A 13,101-nucleotide genomic window follows, 5' to 3' on the forward strand; every position below is an offset into this window, starting at 1 on the left:
AAAGAACCTTATTCTGAAAAAGTTCATTTTTGGGTGAACAAAACAATAGTTCACCCAAAAATGAATAATTTTCCATAATTTACCCCTCCTTCACTTGTTCCAAACCAGTTTTGAGCAAAAAAGAAGATATTTTGAAGAATTTTAGACACTCATAATAGGAAAAACAAATATATGGAAGTCAATGGTTACCAACATTCTTCAAAATATCCTCTTTTGTGTTCAGCAGAAGAATTGAACTTAAATGGGTTTGGATCAACTTGAAGCAAAGTAATCAGTAAGTTGCTTATTGGAAAGTTTTGTTTTTTTTAAATATAGTGAAAATGGTTTCTTAAGGAGACAGGTCTCCCAAAAAATTAAATTTAACCACTGTTTACCTTCCTTCAAGTGATTCCAAACCTGTTTGTGTTCATTACTTCTGTTGACCACAAAAAGGATAATTTAAAGAATGTTAGACACTTATAATAGGAAAAACTAATTTATGAAAGTCAATGGTTACCAACATTCTTCAATATCCTCTTTTGTGTTCAACAGAAGAAACTTGCTCAAAGAGGTTTGGATAAACTTGAAGGAAAGTAAGCAGTGAGAAAATTTTAATTATGGGGTGATTTTTATCCATAAGGAACCATTTTCACTATATTTAAAGAACTTTCTGTTGAATGTAAAGGTTTCATGGACATTAAAGGTTCTGCTTGAAACCACTGATGCCAATAAGGAACATTTATTTTAACGAGCTAAACCTAATGGCTAATGAAAAATCAAACATATACACTGTAAAAAACAAAGTTGCTTATTGGAAAGTTTTTTTTTTTTTTTAAATATAGTGAAAATGGTTCCTTAGGGAAATAGTTCACCCAAAAATTTAAATTTACCCACTGTTTAATTACCTTCAAGTGTTTCCAAACCTATTTGTGTTCAATACTTCTGTTGAACACAAAAAGGATAATTTGAAGAATGTTAGACACTCATAATAGGAAAAACTAATTTATGAAAGTCAATGGTTACCAACATTCTTCAAAATATCCTCTTTTGTGTTCAAAAAGGAACACAAAAAAACTTGATTCTTGATTCTTCTTGTTTAAGTTTTCCTTGAGCTTAGGAAATATTTAGGGGTATGTTATGGGGAGACGGACATTCAAGATCTTGGTGGTCTTGCTTCACAGTGACACAGGCTCTCAAGTGTAAATTGTGTAATGGTTTGAAACACAAACAGTCAAAATAATCAGCATTAACTGTGGGAAAGCGTCAGCTGGAAGGATTGTGCATGTGCAATTTTTGCATTATGAAATTAAACAGATTTCTACAAAATGTATAAGGTTAGGTTTATGCAAATAATAATAATAATAATAATAATAATAATAATAATAGTAATAATAATAATAATAATATAAAAACTGAAAAGTCTTTTTTAGTATTTCTGAAAAGTTATGAGTAAAATGCTCAAAATCAAAATCTTGTCAGAAAATGAATTGTCAATAATTGTCAAATAAATTGTCATCGTCAAAACCACATTAATCTGCATCAAGCCTGAAATTAAAAGCATAATTATAATAATAAAATAATAAAAAACAATATTTTGTATATAATTTAACTATAAATAATGCATTTTAATTATATATAAAAATATCTTATTTCTATAATTATATGGAAAATAAATAAATATATATATATATATATATATATATATATATATATATACATATATATATATATATGTATATATAAATATATATATATATATATATATATATATATATATATATATATATATATATATATATATATATATGTATATATATATCTATATATATATATATATATATATATATATATATATATATATATATATGTATATATATATGTATATATATATGTATATATATATGTATATATATATGTATATATATATGTATATATATATATATATATATATGTATATATATATATGTATATATATATATATATATATATATATATATATATATATATATATATATATATATATATATATATATAATAAGTCTAAATATAATATAGACAATAAATATGAATAGAAATATAAATAATATTTTTTTGCAATAATGTACTGCAATAATTTGAATGCAAAAAGTTGAATGCAAAATTATTTTACAAATATTTCCCAAGTGACGTTTCAGGTAGCAAAGACATTTTCACAGTATTGAGATAGTCTTGTTTCTTTCAGTTTGACTGAATATTTTATTTTATTTATTCTTTTTATTGTAATTTTAAGATCATATTATCAAGCTCTTATTTTTCCAATTACTACAGAACAAATCACTGTTGTCCAATGACTCATTAGCCTAATTAACCTAGTTATGCCTTTAAATTGCACTTTAAGCTGAAAACTTTTTTTTATATTAGAAATAAGTTTTGTTAGTCATATAATTTATAAGAAACAAGTTATCATAACTCTTATGTTTCAAATAATGTGTGTGAAAAAGCATTAAACAGCACTTATGAAATATTTCAGTGCTTATAATTTAGCTTGTACCTTCATTCAAATAAATAAATACTTTTTATGTAAACTTTTATGCAGGTCTTTTCTGGCTCTTAACTTATGTAAATTCAGTTGTTTGGAGTTTGTTCATTTTAGACTGTACTTTTCTAACAGTCTTGCTTTATTTTTCTCCTCAGTGTGGTTGAAAATGAAAAGTAGTTATATGACCGTAATACTTATCCAGCTCATGAATATTAAAAACATTGATAGCCAATCAGAATCCATCCAGCTTTAAAAAGCTCAAGCATTTAAACAAAACTACCTCGCTGACTTATAACAAACAGGAGCATCTTCTCGTTTTAAACAGTAATACACTGTTTATGTTAGTGTTTATATGAGTCTTGGTGTGAACAAACAAACCTGAAATCCTTTAATTTTAGTGAAACTGTAAATCTGTTTTATTTTAATTGTCAATATTATTGACTCCTTATTTTTCTAATTACTACCAAACAAACCACCTTTGTTCAATTAATCATTAGCATAAGTTTTGCCTTTAAATTGCACTTTAAGCCGAAAACTGGTATCTGCAAAAATTATTATACTAGAAATTATTTTTATTATTAATAATTTATTTTGATAAGTGGATTAAGTTATTAGAAACAAGTTATTATAACTATTATGTTTAAAAAAAACATTAAACAGCACTTACGAAATATTTAATTGCTAACAATTTAGCTTTTACCGTAATACTTAATTTAAATTCATTCGAATAAATGAATACTTTTTATGTAAACTTTTATGCAGGTCCTTTTCTGGCTCTTAATTTATGTAAGTTCAGTTTTGTTTATTTTAAACTCAATCTTTTTTGCATTCAATATTTCTTGCATTCATTTTCTCCCAAATATGGATGAAAATGAAAGTAATTTCATTACTGTAATGCCTTCGCATCCAGCTCATGAATATTAAAAACATCGATAGCCAATCAGAATCCATCCTGCTATAAAGAGCTCAAGCCTTGAAACAAAACTACGTCGCTGACTTATAATGAACAGAAATACCATCTTCTAGTTTTAAACAATAACATACTGTTCATATCAGTCTTGGTGTGAACAAACAAGCCTGAAGTCCTTTTATTTCAGTGAAAGTTAGTAATGTATCTTAGCATTCAGTTGTTTTAAATGCAATATCTTTTCTACGTCTAACCCGCGAGCTGCATTAGTGCTGATATTTGTGAAAGTCTCCATAGGCTTAATTCTGAAGAGGATAGAGCTGTGTGACAAACTAAAGCTGGCTTGATGGATGGGTCAAACGGAGGCTCTGGTCAGGACAAACACCTTGTGAATAGGTGCTCATTCATCGGGGGCCGGTGTGGTCAAATTTTGAGCTGCGTTTCAACAACACACCTATTGTGCCGTCTGCTTCAATAAATAGAGGCGCTTATTCAAGGCCGCTATTGATTCGTCATTTTTCATATGTCCAGATGTCACCGTGGATATGAGGCTGTGGAGTTTAGTTTAAGCACCTGGAGAGAACGTTTCTACTTTTACTTCAGTGCTGAGAAATGCTTTTCATTGAGTTTTTGTCTTGTATATAGTCTGAATTAGAATTATGCCGATATTCGATAATTCGGTCAGACTTTAATGTATTTACTAACATGAATTAATTTGCTAAATGGCTGGTTATTTTAAGAACGATTAGGGTCAATAGTGGTAGCCTATTGCAGATTTCAAAGAAATATCTTTCATTCATTCATTCATTTTCTTGTCGGCTTAGTCCCTTTATTGATCTGGGGTAGCCACAGTGGAATGAACCGCTAACTTATCCAGCAAGTTTTTTTACGCAGCAGATGCCCTTCCAGCCACAACAAATCTCTGGGAAACATCCACACACACATTCACACACACTCATACACTACGGACAATTTAGCCTACCCAATTCAACCGTCTTTGGACTGTGGGGGAAATCGGAGCACCCGGAGGAAACCCACACGAAGGCAGGGAGAACATGCAAACTCCACACAGAAACGCCAACTGAGCCGAGGTTCGAACCAGCGACCTTCTTGCTGTGAGGCGAACTTGCTAACCACTCCGCCAAGAACAATCTTAATATTAAAAAAAGAAAACAAAAGCTGGACCATAACAGATCATTTCAATGGCATAGCGAATGCTCAAATGTAGCCTAGTTTACAGCAGACGTCATGTTTTTAGTTAGATTGTGTTGTCTGTCATGTATAGTAGGCCTTTAGGTCTGTTATTTTTGCTAAAGAAGATTTATTATTTGTGTTTAACACCAGAGCAATAGAAACTGCGTTACGCTTAGGAAAAAACAAAAACAAAAAAAACGGCACAGTATCGGTATCAGATCTGAATCGATCGATACTCAGAATTTTGGTATCGAGATCGGACTAAGCCGAAGGAAAATTCCTAAATGAACTTGTTCAGCATTTGTTAATCATAGTTCAACATTTACTAATGCATTATTGACATCCAGATTTCTGCTTGTTAACATTAGTTAATGCACCACGAGCTAACAATGGACGACTGTATTTTTATTAAAGGTGCAGTAGGTGATCTTCCGCAATGCTAACAGCTTAGCATAAATCTCTGAATCACAGTCCCTCCCCTGCCGTTTAGAGCCACGCCTCCTTAAATATGAGCACAGCAAAAGAACCCTCTCATGTGTTAAAAGCGACTAGTGCTTGTCCGGCGGCGTGCGAGCCAAACTGACATGCTATTTCAGAGTGAATATTAGAGTTGCATGGTAAACAATATAGGGAGAGACTAGGCGGAATAGCGGTGTTTACTTGTGTTTTGTTGTTAAACTAATTAAAATCTACATTATCGATGCTGTAAAAGGCCCCTTATGAAACTGAAAATAGTCTCATCAATCTTTCATCGAAAGATTTTATTAGCTGAACAACGCTCCTGTGAAGATGTAACAATACTAACGTTACATCGCTGACTTATAATAAGCAGGAACATGTTCTCATTTTAAACAGTAATACACTGTTTATGTTAGTGTTTATATGAGTCTTGGCATGAACAAACAAACCTGAAATCCTTTAATTTTAGTAAAACTGTAAATCTGTTTTATTTTAATTGTCAATATTATTGACTCCTTATTTTTCTGATTACTACCAAACAAATCACCTTTGTTCAGTGACTCATTAGCATAAGTTGTGCCTTTAAATTGCACTTTAAGCCGAAAACTGGTATCTGCATTTACTAATAGAAATTATTTTTTTATTACAAATAAGTTATTTTAATAAGTGGATTAAGTTATTAGAAACAAGTTATTATAACTATTATGTTACATCAGCTTTGCGTGAAGCTAAAACAGAATATTACCTGTCTAAGAGAAATCCTTCAGCCATTGTGTCATCCTTTCTCCAGCAGTCAAAGGTAATTCCAATATTGATTCAGGTTTTTAAAAAGTTTTAATTCAGCAGGTTTTTACCGATCGCGTGCACGTGCTCTCTCTCGTGAACGTGCGGCGGTCGGCGGAGCTGTGTACAAAAGGCTGCGCAGTTGTTCAAATCTGCATTTGCTGACTGACAGATTGGGCTACTTATCGGAATTATGAGAGATGTCGGTCCGACTCTGTTTAACATTTTTTAGTTTTATGCCTTACCCAAAATATAAAAATACATATAAATACATCTAATTAATTAATTAATGACCAATTATTTATTTGCAGCCTACCGTTTAAACTACCTGACCTGCATGGTCTTTGTTTTACCCATAAACAAATCATACAGTAAATGAATAAAGGCAAGTTACACACATAATTACCACCTGTCAATCACTTTTTCTGCGGGACTCGTGAATAGGCAGTGATCTGTGTCGTTATAATGGCGTCGGTAAAAAAGACGCCCAACAGGAACCAGCCAGTATCTGAGGTGTTCGCTAAAATGACTAAGTACAAGTGAGTGAAAGATTGAAGCAGTCTACTGACTGCCTGGACCTGCTGTCTCAAGCTCATATGGCTGTGTGTGCGTCTGTGTCTGTGTGGTCACGTGATGTGCATTTTCAGAGGTAGAGAGGAAGGAGGGCTGCTCAGAAATGCTACACGCCACTGTGGATGTCAAATCGTTGTCGTTCTAAAATGCCATTTAAAAACAAAGACAGTGTAAACAGGGCCTGAGTGTGTACTTTTCGTGAGCGGATTTGCAACGGGTGCGGGCGGAGGATCGCGATGCCGGTCTTGTCTATCGGACGAACCGTACGTAATATGTACATAGCAGAGCTTGCAAAACTTTGCTTTTTTTGTCGACAACACAAACATTGTCAACATAACTCACTGGAAATCCAAAATGCTTCCACACCGGCAACTTCATTGAAAGAGGAGAGGGTTTAAGTTCTGTCGACGGGTCTCCTGCCTCTGCAGTTTAACAAGCACTTTAACAAGCCTGTTTTTTTCCTGCTTGGCAAGCCAAGCTGACGTGACATGGGGGCGTGGCAGCATCGACGATTCTATTTTTCGATTCGATAATCAAAATTGAGCATAAATTTCGATCGATTTCGATTAAAAATCGAAATCGTGACACCCCAGTTCACAAATACATTATAAACACAGTAAGTACATTGTATTTATATTTTGATGTGAGTACAAAGTAGTTAAAGACACTTAATATAAAGTGTGACCTAATTCGGCTTGTATATATACACGTATAAAGACACTCATTTTGCTTTGTTTTGAGTGAAGACACACGAGCAGGATGTATTTTCCAGCAATTACTGCCAACATAAATCTTATGTTTTATAGCCGATTTAGTTTTGTTTATCCGACCATCGCTCTTTTAAAAGTGATTGACCTTCCATAATATTAGCCGCGGTAACGTAAGCTTCTCTACCTCATTTCGTCTGTTTACGGTCAATGTCGATTCGGATCTGGGCGGAGGACGGTGAGATGGTCCAGTGAAGGATTGAGTGTATCATTTAAATGAATGATGCTCTGCGTTTTCCAGCCACATCCAAGCATCATTCATCTGCTGAGCTCTGAGCTGTAATGAGAAATAATATAACTCACTCACCGGCCCTCAGACCATCTGGCTGCAAGCAAAAAAAAAAACTCCAAAAAAACCTCTCAGTCGCAGCTTCTGGAGAGTATCAGCTTACTCTCCAGCAGGTGGATTGTTAGTGGCTCGTGCTGAGGCCAGAAATGAGGTTTAGAACGTTACATTGAGTCTGGAGGGCAGGAACTCATTTCTGATCCACCATGACAGAAATACTTTGCTTTTCTTTTGGGGAATTTACTAGTATTTTTTCCTCTCGTTTAAATATTTTAGATCCTTTTTTTTCTGCGCACCATGGCTACATTCGTTTTGTTATTAAAATACAGTATTTAACACTTTATTTAAAGGGCGCCTATGATGAAAAATCTATTTTTCAAGCTGTTTGGACAAACAGGTGTGTAAGTATAGTGTATAGACCAGGGGTGGCCAACCCTGTTCCTGGAGAGCCACCTTTCTGCAGATTTCAGTTGCGACCCATTTCAAACACACCTGCCTGTTATTATCACTTGGTGTTCAGGTCCTAATTAATTGGTTCAGGTGTGTTTGATATGGGTAGCAACTGAAATCTGCAGGAAGGTGGCTCTCCAGGAACAGGGTTGGCCACCCCTGGTATAGACCGTCATATTGGGGTGATATAAACACACACAGTCCTTTTTTTTCAATGTACCAACATAAAAACGGTTGACCAATTAGAGCGGTTTTCAGACCGACCACAACTTTATGTAGGAGAGCGGTTCCCCCGCCCACCAATATTGATTGACAGCCTCGCGTCATGATCATATCCTCAGTTTCTTGTTTCACGTCTACCATTTTCAGCGTGTGAGTCAAAGCGATATCACTAAAGGAACACCTGTGCTCTATTTTTTGATGAAAAGCTCATTGGGCTCAACACAAGATCAATATTCTCCACATTATCACTCTAATCGGAATTAATGCTTTTGCGTGGCGCCGGGCATTTCGGAGTTCTGGGCGTGGGTTTCTGTCGGGGTGCATGCGGCGGCCGCGGCGCCGTTGTGTTTGCCCTGGTGGAGGCTTGTGTTTGGAGTTCTGGAATGCGTGGCGTGACGATTCGGGACATTTCATGTTTCTGCCACGTCACTGAGTGTCCGGTGTGCCATGTCGCGGCGCATTCGGTGCTTTAGTCAAAGTTGATTCAGTGTGTGTGGTTATCAGTCTCTGTGTACAAGCTCGGCACTTGTACACCGAGACTATACAAAGACACAAATGATTTTGTACTCTCTGCTTTTGAATGCTCATCCTAGCTTATCTTAGCTTCTCTGTCTGTCTGTCTGTCAGCCTGTCTGTTGCCAAACAGAGTGGGTGAGCTCTTGGCTCCGCCCCTTTGTTACGTAGGGCAGGAAGCCGAAACAGTGAAGCAACACACCCCTAAAACAGCTAACTGTCTAAACGCCCCCAACATGACACTTTTTAACACATTATATTAAAAACATCTGAACTGTGTGTTGAACTGAACCTAAACTGGCACACTCAGAAGAACCATAACATTAATATTAAATCATAAAAAAGGGGTAAACTATGTGCCCTTTTAAAAGCTTAAAGACGCCTCTCATAAGGAGAATGAAGTCACATGAATTGCTCAGGTGTGAGTTTTTCCAAAGACTACATCAGAGTGTAAAACTCTTGATGGTTCTGTGGGTCTCGTCCATCAAATCTGATCTTTATTTTGTATTTTATATTGGATTCAAGTCAGGCTGGGCCATTCTACACTTTGATTTTCTTTCTCTGAAAGCATTTAAGAGTTTGCTTGGCTGTGTTTTGGATCATTGTCTTGCTTAAATGTCCATTCTGGTTTCATCTTCATCATCCTGCTAATGTAGATGTTGGACTGAAGAAGATAATATTTATTTACAGCGAGGAAGAGCAGAGAGTTGCCGACGAATTACTAAAAGATTTCTGCTGCTGTCTGGGCTTTTGCTGCCTTTCTACATCTTCCTTTCTTCATGTGTTCAATACTTTTTACCTGCGTCATTTCATTTTAATACATATAACTTAATTTGTAAACTAATTTGATTTGTTCTCTTTGCATATATGGATTTTGTTTTCTTTTCAATTGGACAAAGAGATAACCACCTTTTTTTTTCAAGTTTTTTTTTGTTTTTTTGAATGCAAAAACATTAAATCTTTACTAACTAGTTTAATCAATAACATGTTTTATAATAAAGAAAAAAATAAATAAAATAAATAATTTAATAAATATATATAAAAAAAACTATATATATATGTGTCTGTGTGTGTGTGTGTGTGTGTATATATAAATATATATACAGAGTACATAGACCCGCTGTGACAGAAGTACTCTGCTTTTCTTATTAAGATTACTAGTATTTTATCCTCTCATGTAAATATTAGGGATCATTTTTTACGCACTATGGCTACATGCTTTTATTATTAAAATACAATAAAATATTTTGTTAAAACTTTACAATAATACTTTAAAATAAGGGTTTTGTTTTATTTTTAAGGATGTATTTATATTGTTTAAAACAATTAAAAAAACACATTTTCATTCTATATTATGATATTTATCTTTTTTTTTTGTTCAATGCGGCCCAAATGAGTCACTATTTTTGTTTAGCTCAAATTTTTTCTATGTTTTCTGGCATTTTTTCTCATGGTAAAAGTGAGCTAAAATGTACCATTGCATGTTCTGTTTGAGCTGATGAGTTCTGCCTCGTCAGACATTTTCCTCCAGAGCTCAAGACGCTTCTGCACAGTTTCACAGGTCTTCCATCACTCGCAGCGCTCATTACACACAGAGTTTAGAAAACCACAGCGTTGTGTGCTTTGCAGTTTGTTTTATTGATCATTGTGTGAGGTGTTGATTAAGTGAAGTGTTTCTGAAGCGTCTGTCACTTCATAACTTGACTCATTCAGTCAAAACAGACCACCGTCTCTAAACACACAGACACCGTCCCAGTGGTGGACAGTAACTATCTTTACTTCAATACTGGGATTTAGTAAAAAAACGTTTTATTACTGGAGTGTTTCAGTTTTCAAAATAAAAGTTTTCAAACTAAATAAAAAAGGGAACTGTAATGGCAATGAATGTGCTGGCAGCGATGTAAAGTTCCAAGTGCAGCTTTATTCAAAGAGAATGGTCAGGCAGGCAAAGGTGAAAGCTGGAACAAACAACAGTATCATTGTCATCTACAGAGAGTAAGCCAGAAAATAGGTGACACACGAACAGGGTAGGAGGACCAAGAGTGCACACTTTACACATCTTTACAAGACTATGCACTGAGAGAGTGACTTAAGGGTTATTCTAGTCAGAGTAATCAGTGAGAATGATACTCAACTTTGTGTGTGCGCATGTATCTGTCCAGATTGTTCACAGCTGTAGTGGGTGTTGATTGGCGCAAAGCATCATGGTAGCTGTAGTTCATGTTAATAACAGGTATTGCATATAAATAGCTGGAGTTCCCTGTAATGAGTTCAGTGGGCACCCCAGTTGATAATCGTAGCAGGAATGCTTTTCGAAATAAAGTATTGCTCTTTTTAGTCCACATTTCAGAAATGTCTGCAACTGATTCCACGGCATTTAAGTTACTAATGCAGCATTTTAGGATTGATTATCATTAATTATCAAAAATGTTAAGATGTTCATGGTCACTGTATATGGAAAGCTTGAAAGTGTTCATTCACATATTTGTCCATATTTCTCAGTGGTTAGCACTATCGCCTCTGTCACTGGGTCACTGGTTCGAGTTCCAGCTGGGTCAGTTGGCATTTCTGTGTGGATGTTTGCATGTTCTACCTGTGTTGGCATGGGTTTCTTCCGAATGCTCTGGTTTCTCCCACAGTCCAAACACATGCGCTATAGATGAATTGAAGAAATTAAAGTTTTGTTTTTTTTGCAAATAACTCAACACTTTATTATATTACATATATAAATAAAAAATATAAATAACTGTATATTAAATATATCAATAAATTAATATAATAATTGAATATTAAATATATCAATACATTTATATAATAATTGTATATTAAATATATTAATAAATAATAGTATTTTAAATATTTCAATGAATAATTGTATATTAAATACATTAATAAATAATTGTATATTAAATATATCAGTAAAATTATATATATATATATACGTTTGAAGTCAGAATTATTAGCCCCCCTTTGAATTTTTTTTCTTTTTTAAATATTTACCAAATTATGTTTAACAGGGCGAGGACATTTTCACAGTAAGCCTGATAATATATATTTTTTCTTATTTGTTTTATTTCGGCTAGAATAAAAGCAGTTTTAAATTTTTTACCAGCATTTTATGGTCAAAATTATTAGCCCCTCTAAGCTAAATTTTTTTTCGGTAGTCTACAGAACAAACCATCGTTATACAATAACTTTCCTAATTACCCTAACCTGCCTAGTTAACATAATTAACCTAGTTAAGCCTTTAATTGTCACTTTAAGCTGTATAGAAGTGTCTTAAAAACATCTAGTAAAATATTATGTACTGTCATCATGGCAAATCTAAAATTAATCAGTTATTAGAAAAGAGTTATTAAAACTATTATGTTTAGAAATGTGCTGAAAAATCTTCTATCCATTAAACAGAAATTGGGGGAAAAAAAATAAATAGGGAGCTAATAATTCAGGGGGGCTAATAATTTTGACATGTAGATTTATTTACAAACACTCTAGTAAAATACACTGGAAATACAGGAGACTCAGTAACGACATGGAGTGTAGACAATGCATAACCAAGAATACCGTACAAAGGACTAAACAACACACAGGACTATAAATACACATGACTTGATGAAACTGATAACACACAAAAGTGGAACACAGGTGAAACTCACAAGACTGGTGGCGGGAAAAACAGAACAAAGGAGCACATGGGGAAGGTCACATGACATAAACACTGGGGTCTGACACTTATATGAAAGGCAAAGGCCATTAGATTACGCTTATTTTACTAAAATAAAATATGATCATGCCTTGATTTTTAATTATTTAATCAAAACAGTAAGGTCTGACTTTGCTCGGACAAAAGTCTTGTCACTAAACTGAAGTAATGTCCAGTATAAAGTCCTGCTGCAGTGGAAACAGAATGAATTTTGTGTCTGACTCCATCATGAGCTTGGTGGACTGCATCTATACATCTCTGCAATGACTCAAATCACTTATTAATAAAGTCATCTAGAATGGCAAAGAAAGTGTTCTTGCAGGACTCCCAGAGTTCATCAAGATTATTTGGATTCATCTTCAATGCCTCCTCCATTTTTACCCAGACATTCTCAATAATGTTCATGTCTGGTGACTGGGCTGGCCAATCCTGGAGCATTTTGACCTTCTTTGCTTTCAGGAACTTTGATGGGGAGGCTGAAGTATGAGAAGGAGCGCTATCCTGCTGAAGAATTTGCCCTCTCCTGTGGTTTGTAATTTATTGGGCAGCACAAACGTCTTGATACCACTCTGCAGATCTCTCACATGCCCCCATACTGAATGTAACCCCAAACCATCATTTTCCTTCACCAAACTACTATTAGGTCTTCTGCAGTATTTGTAGGTTTTTTTAATTCTTAAGTAAACTTGAAAAGGACTACTCGTTACTTTTACAAGTGTTCTCAAGTCCTCCTTCAGATCAAACACA

At 34.2% G+C, this 13,101-nt stretch overlaps 1 long non-coding RNA gene across 3 annotated transcripts in view; it reads left to right on the forward strand.

Annotated features, from left to right (window-relative positions):
- LOC110440109 (uncharacterized) overlaps positions 1–13,101 on the forward strand; it is a 39,755-nt gene that overhangs the window by 23,749 nt on the left and 2,905 nt on the right. The window lies entirely within an intron of this gene.

The sequence above is a fragment of the Danio rerio genome, chromosome 11 (genome assembly GCF_049306965.1).
Source record: "Danio rerio strain Tuebingen ecotype United States chromosome 11, GRCz12tu, whole genome shotgun sequence".
Lineage (NCBI taxonomy): Eukaryota > Metazoa > Chordata > Actinopteri > Cypriniformes > Danionidae > Danio > Danio rerio.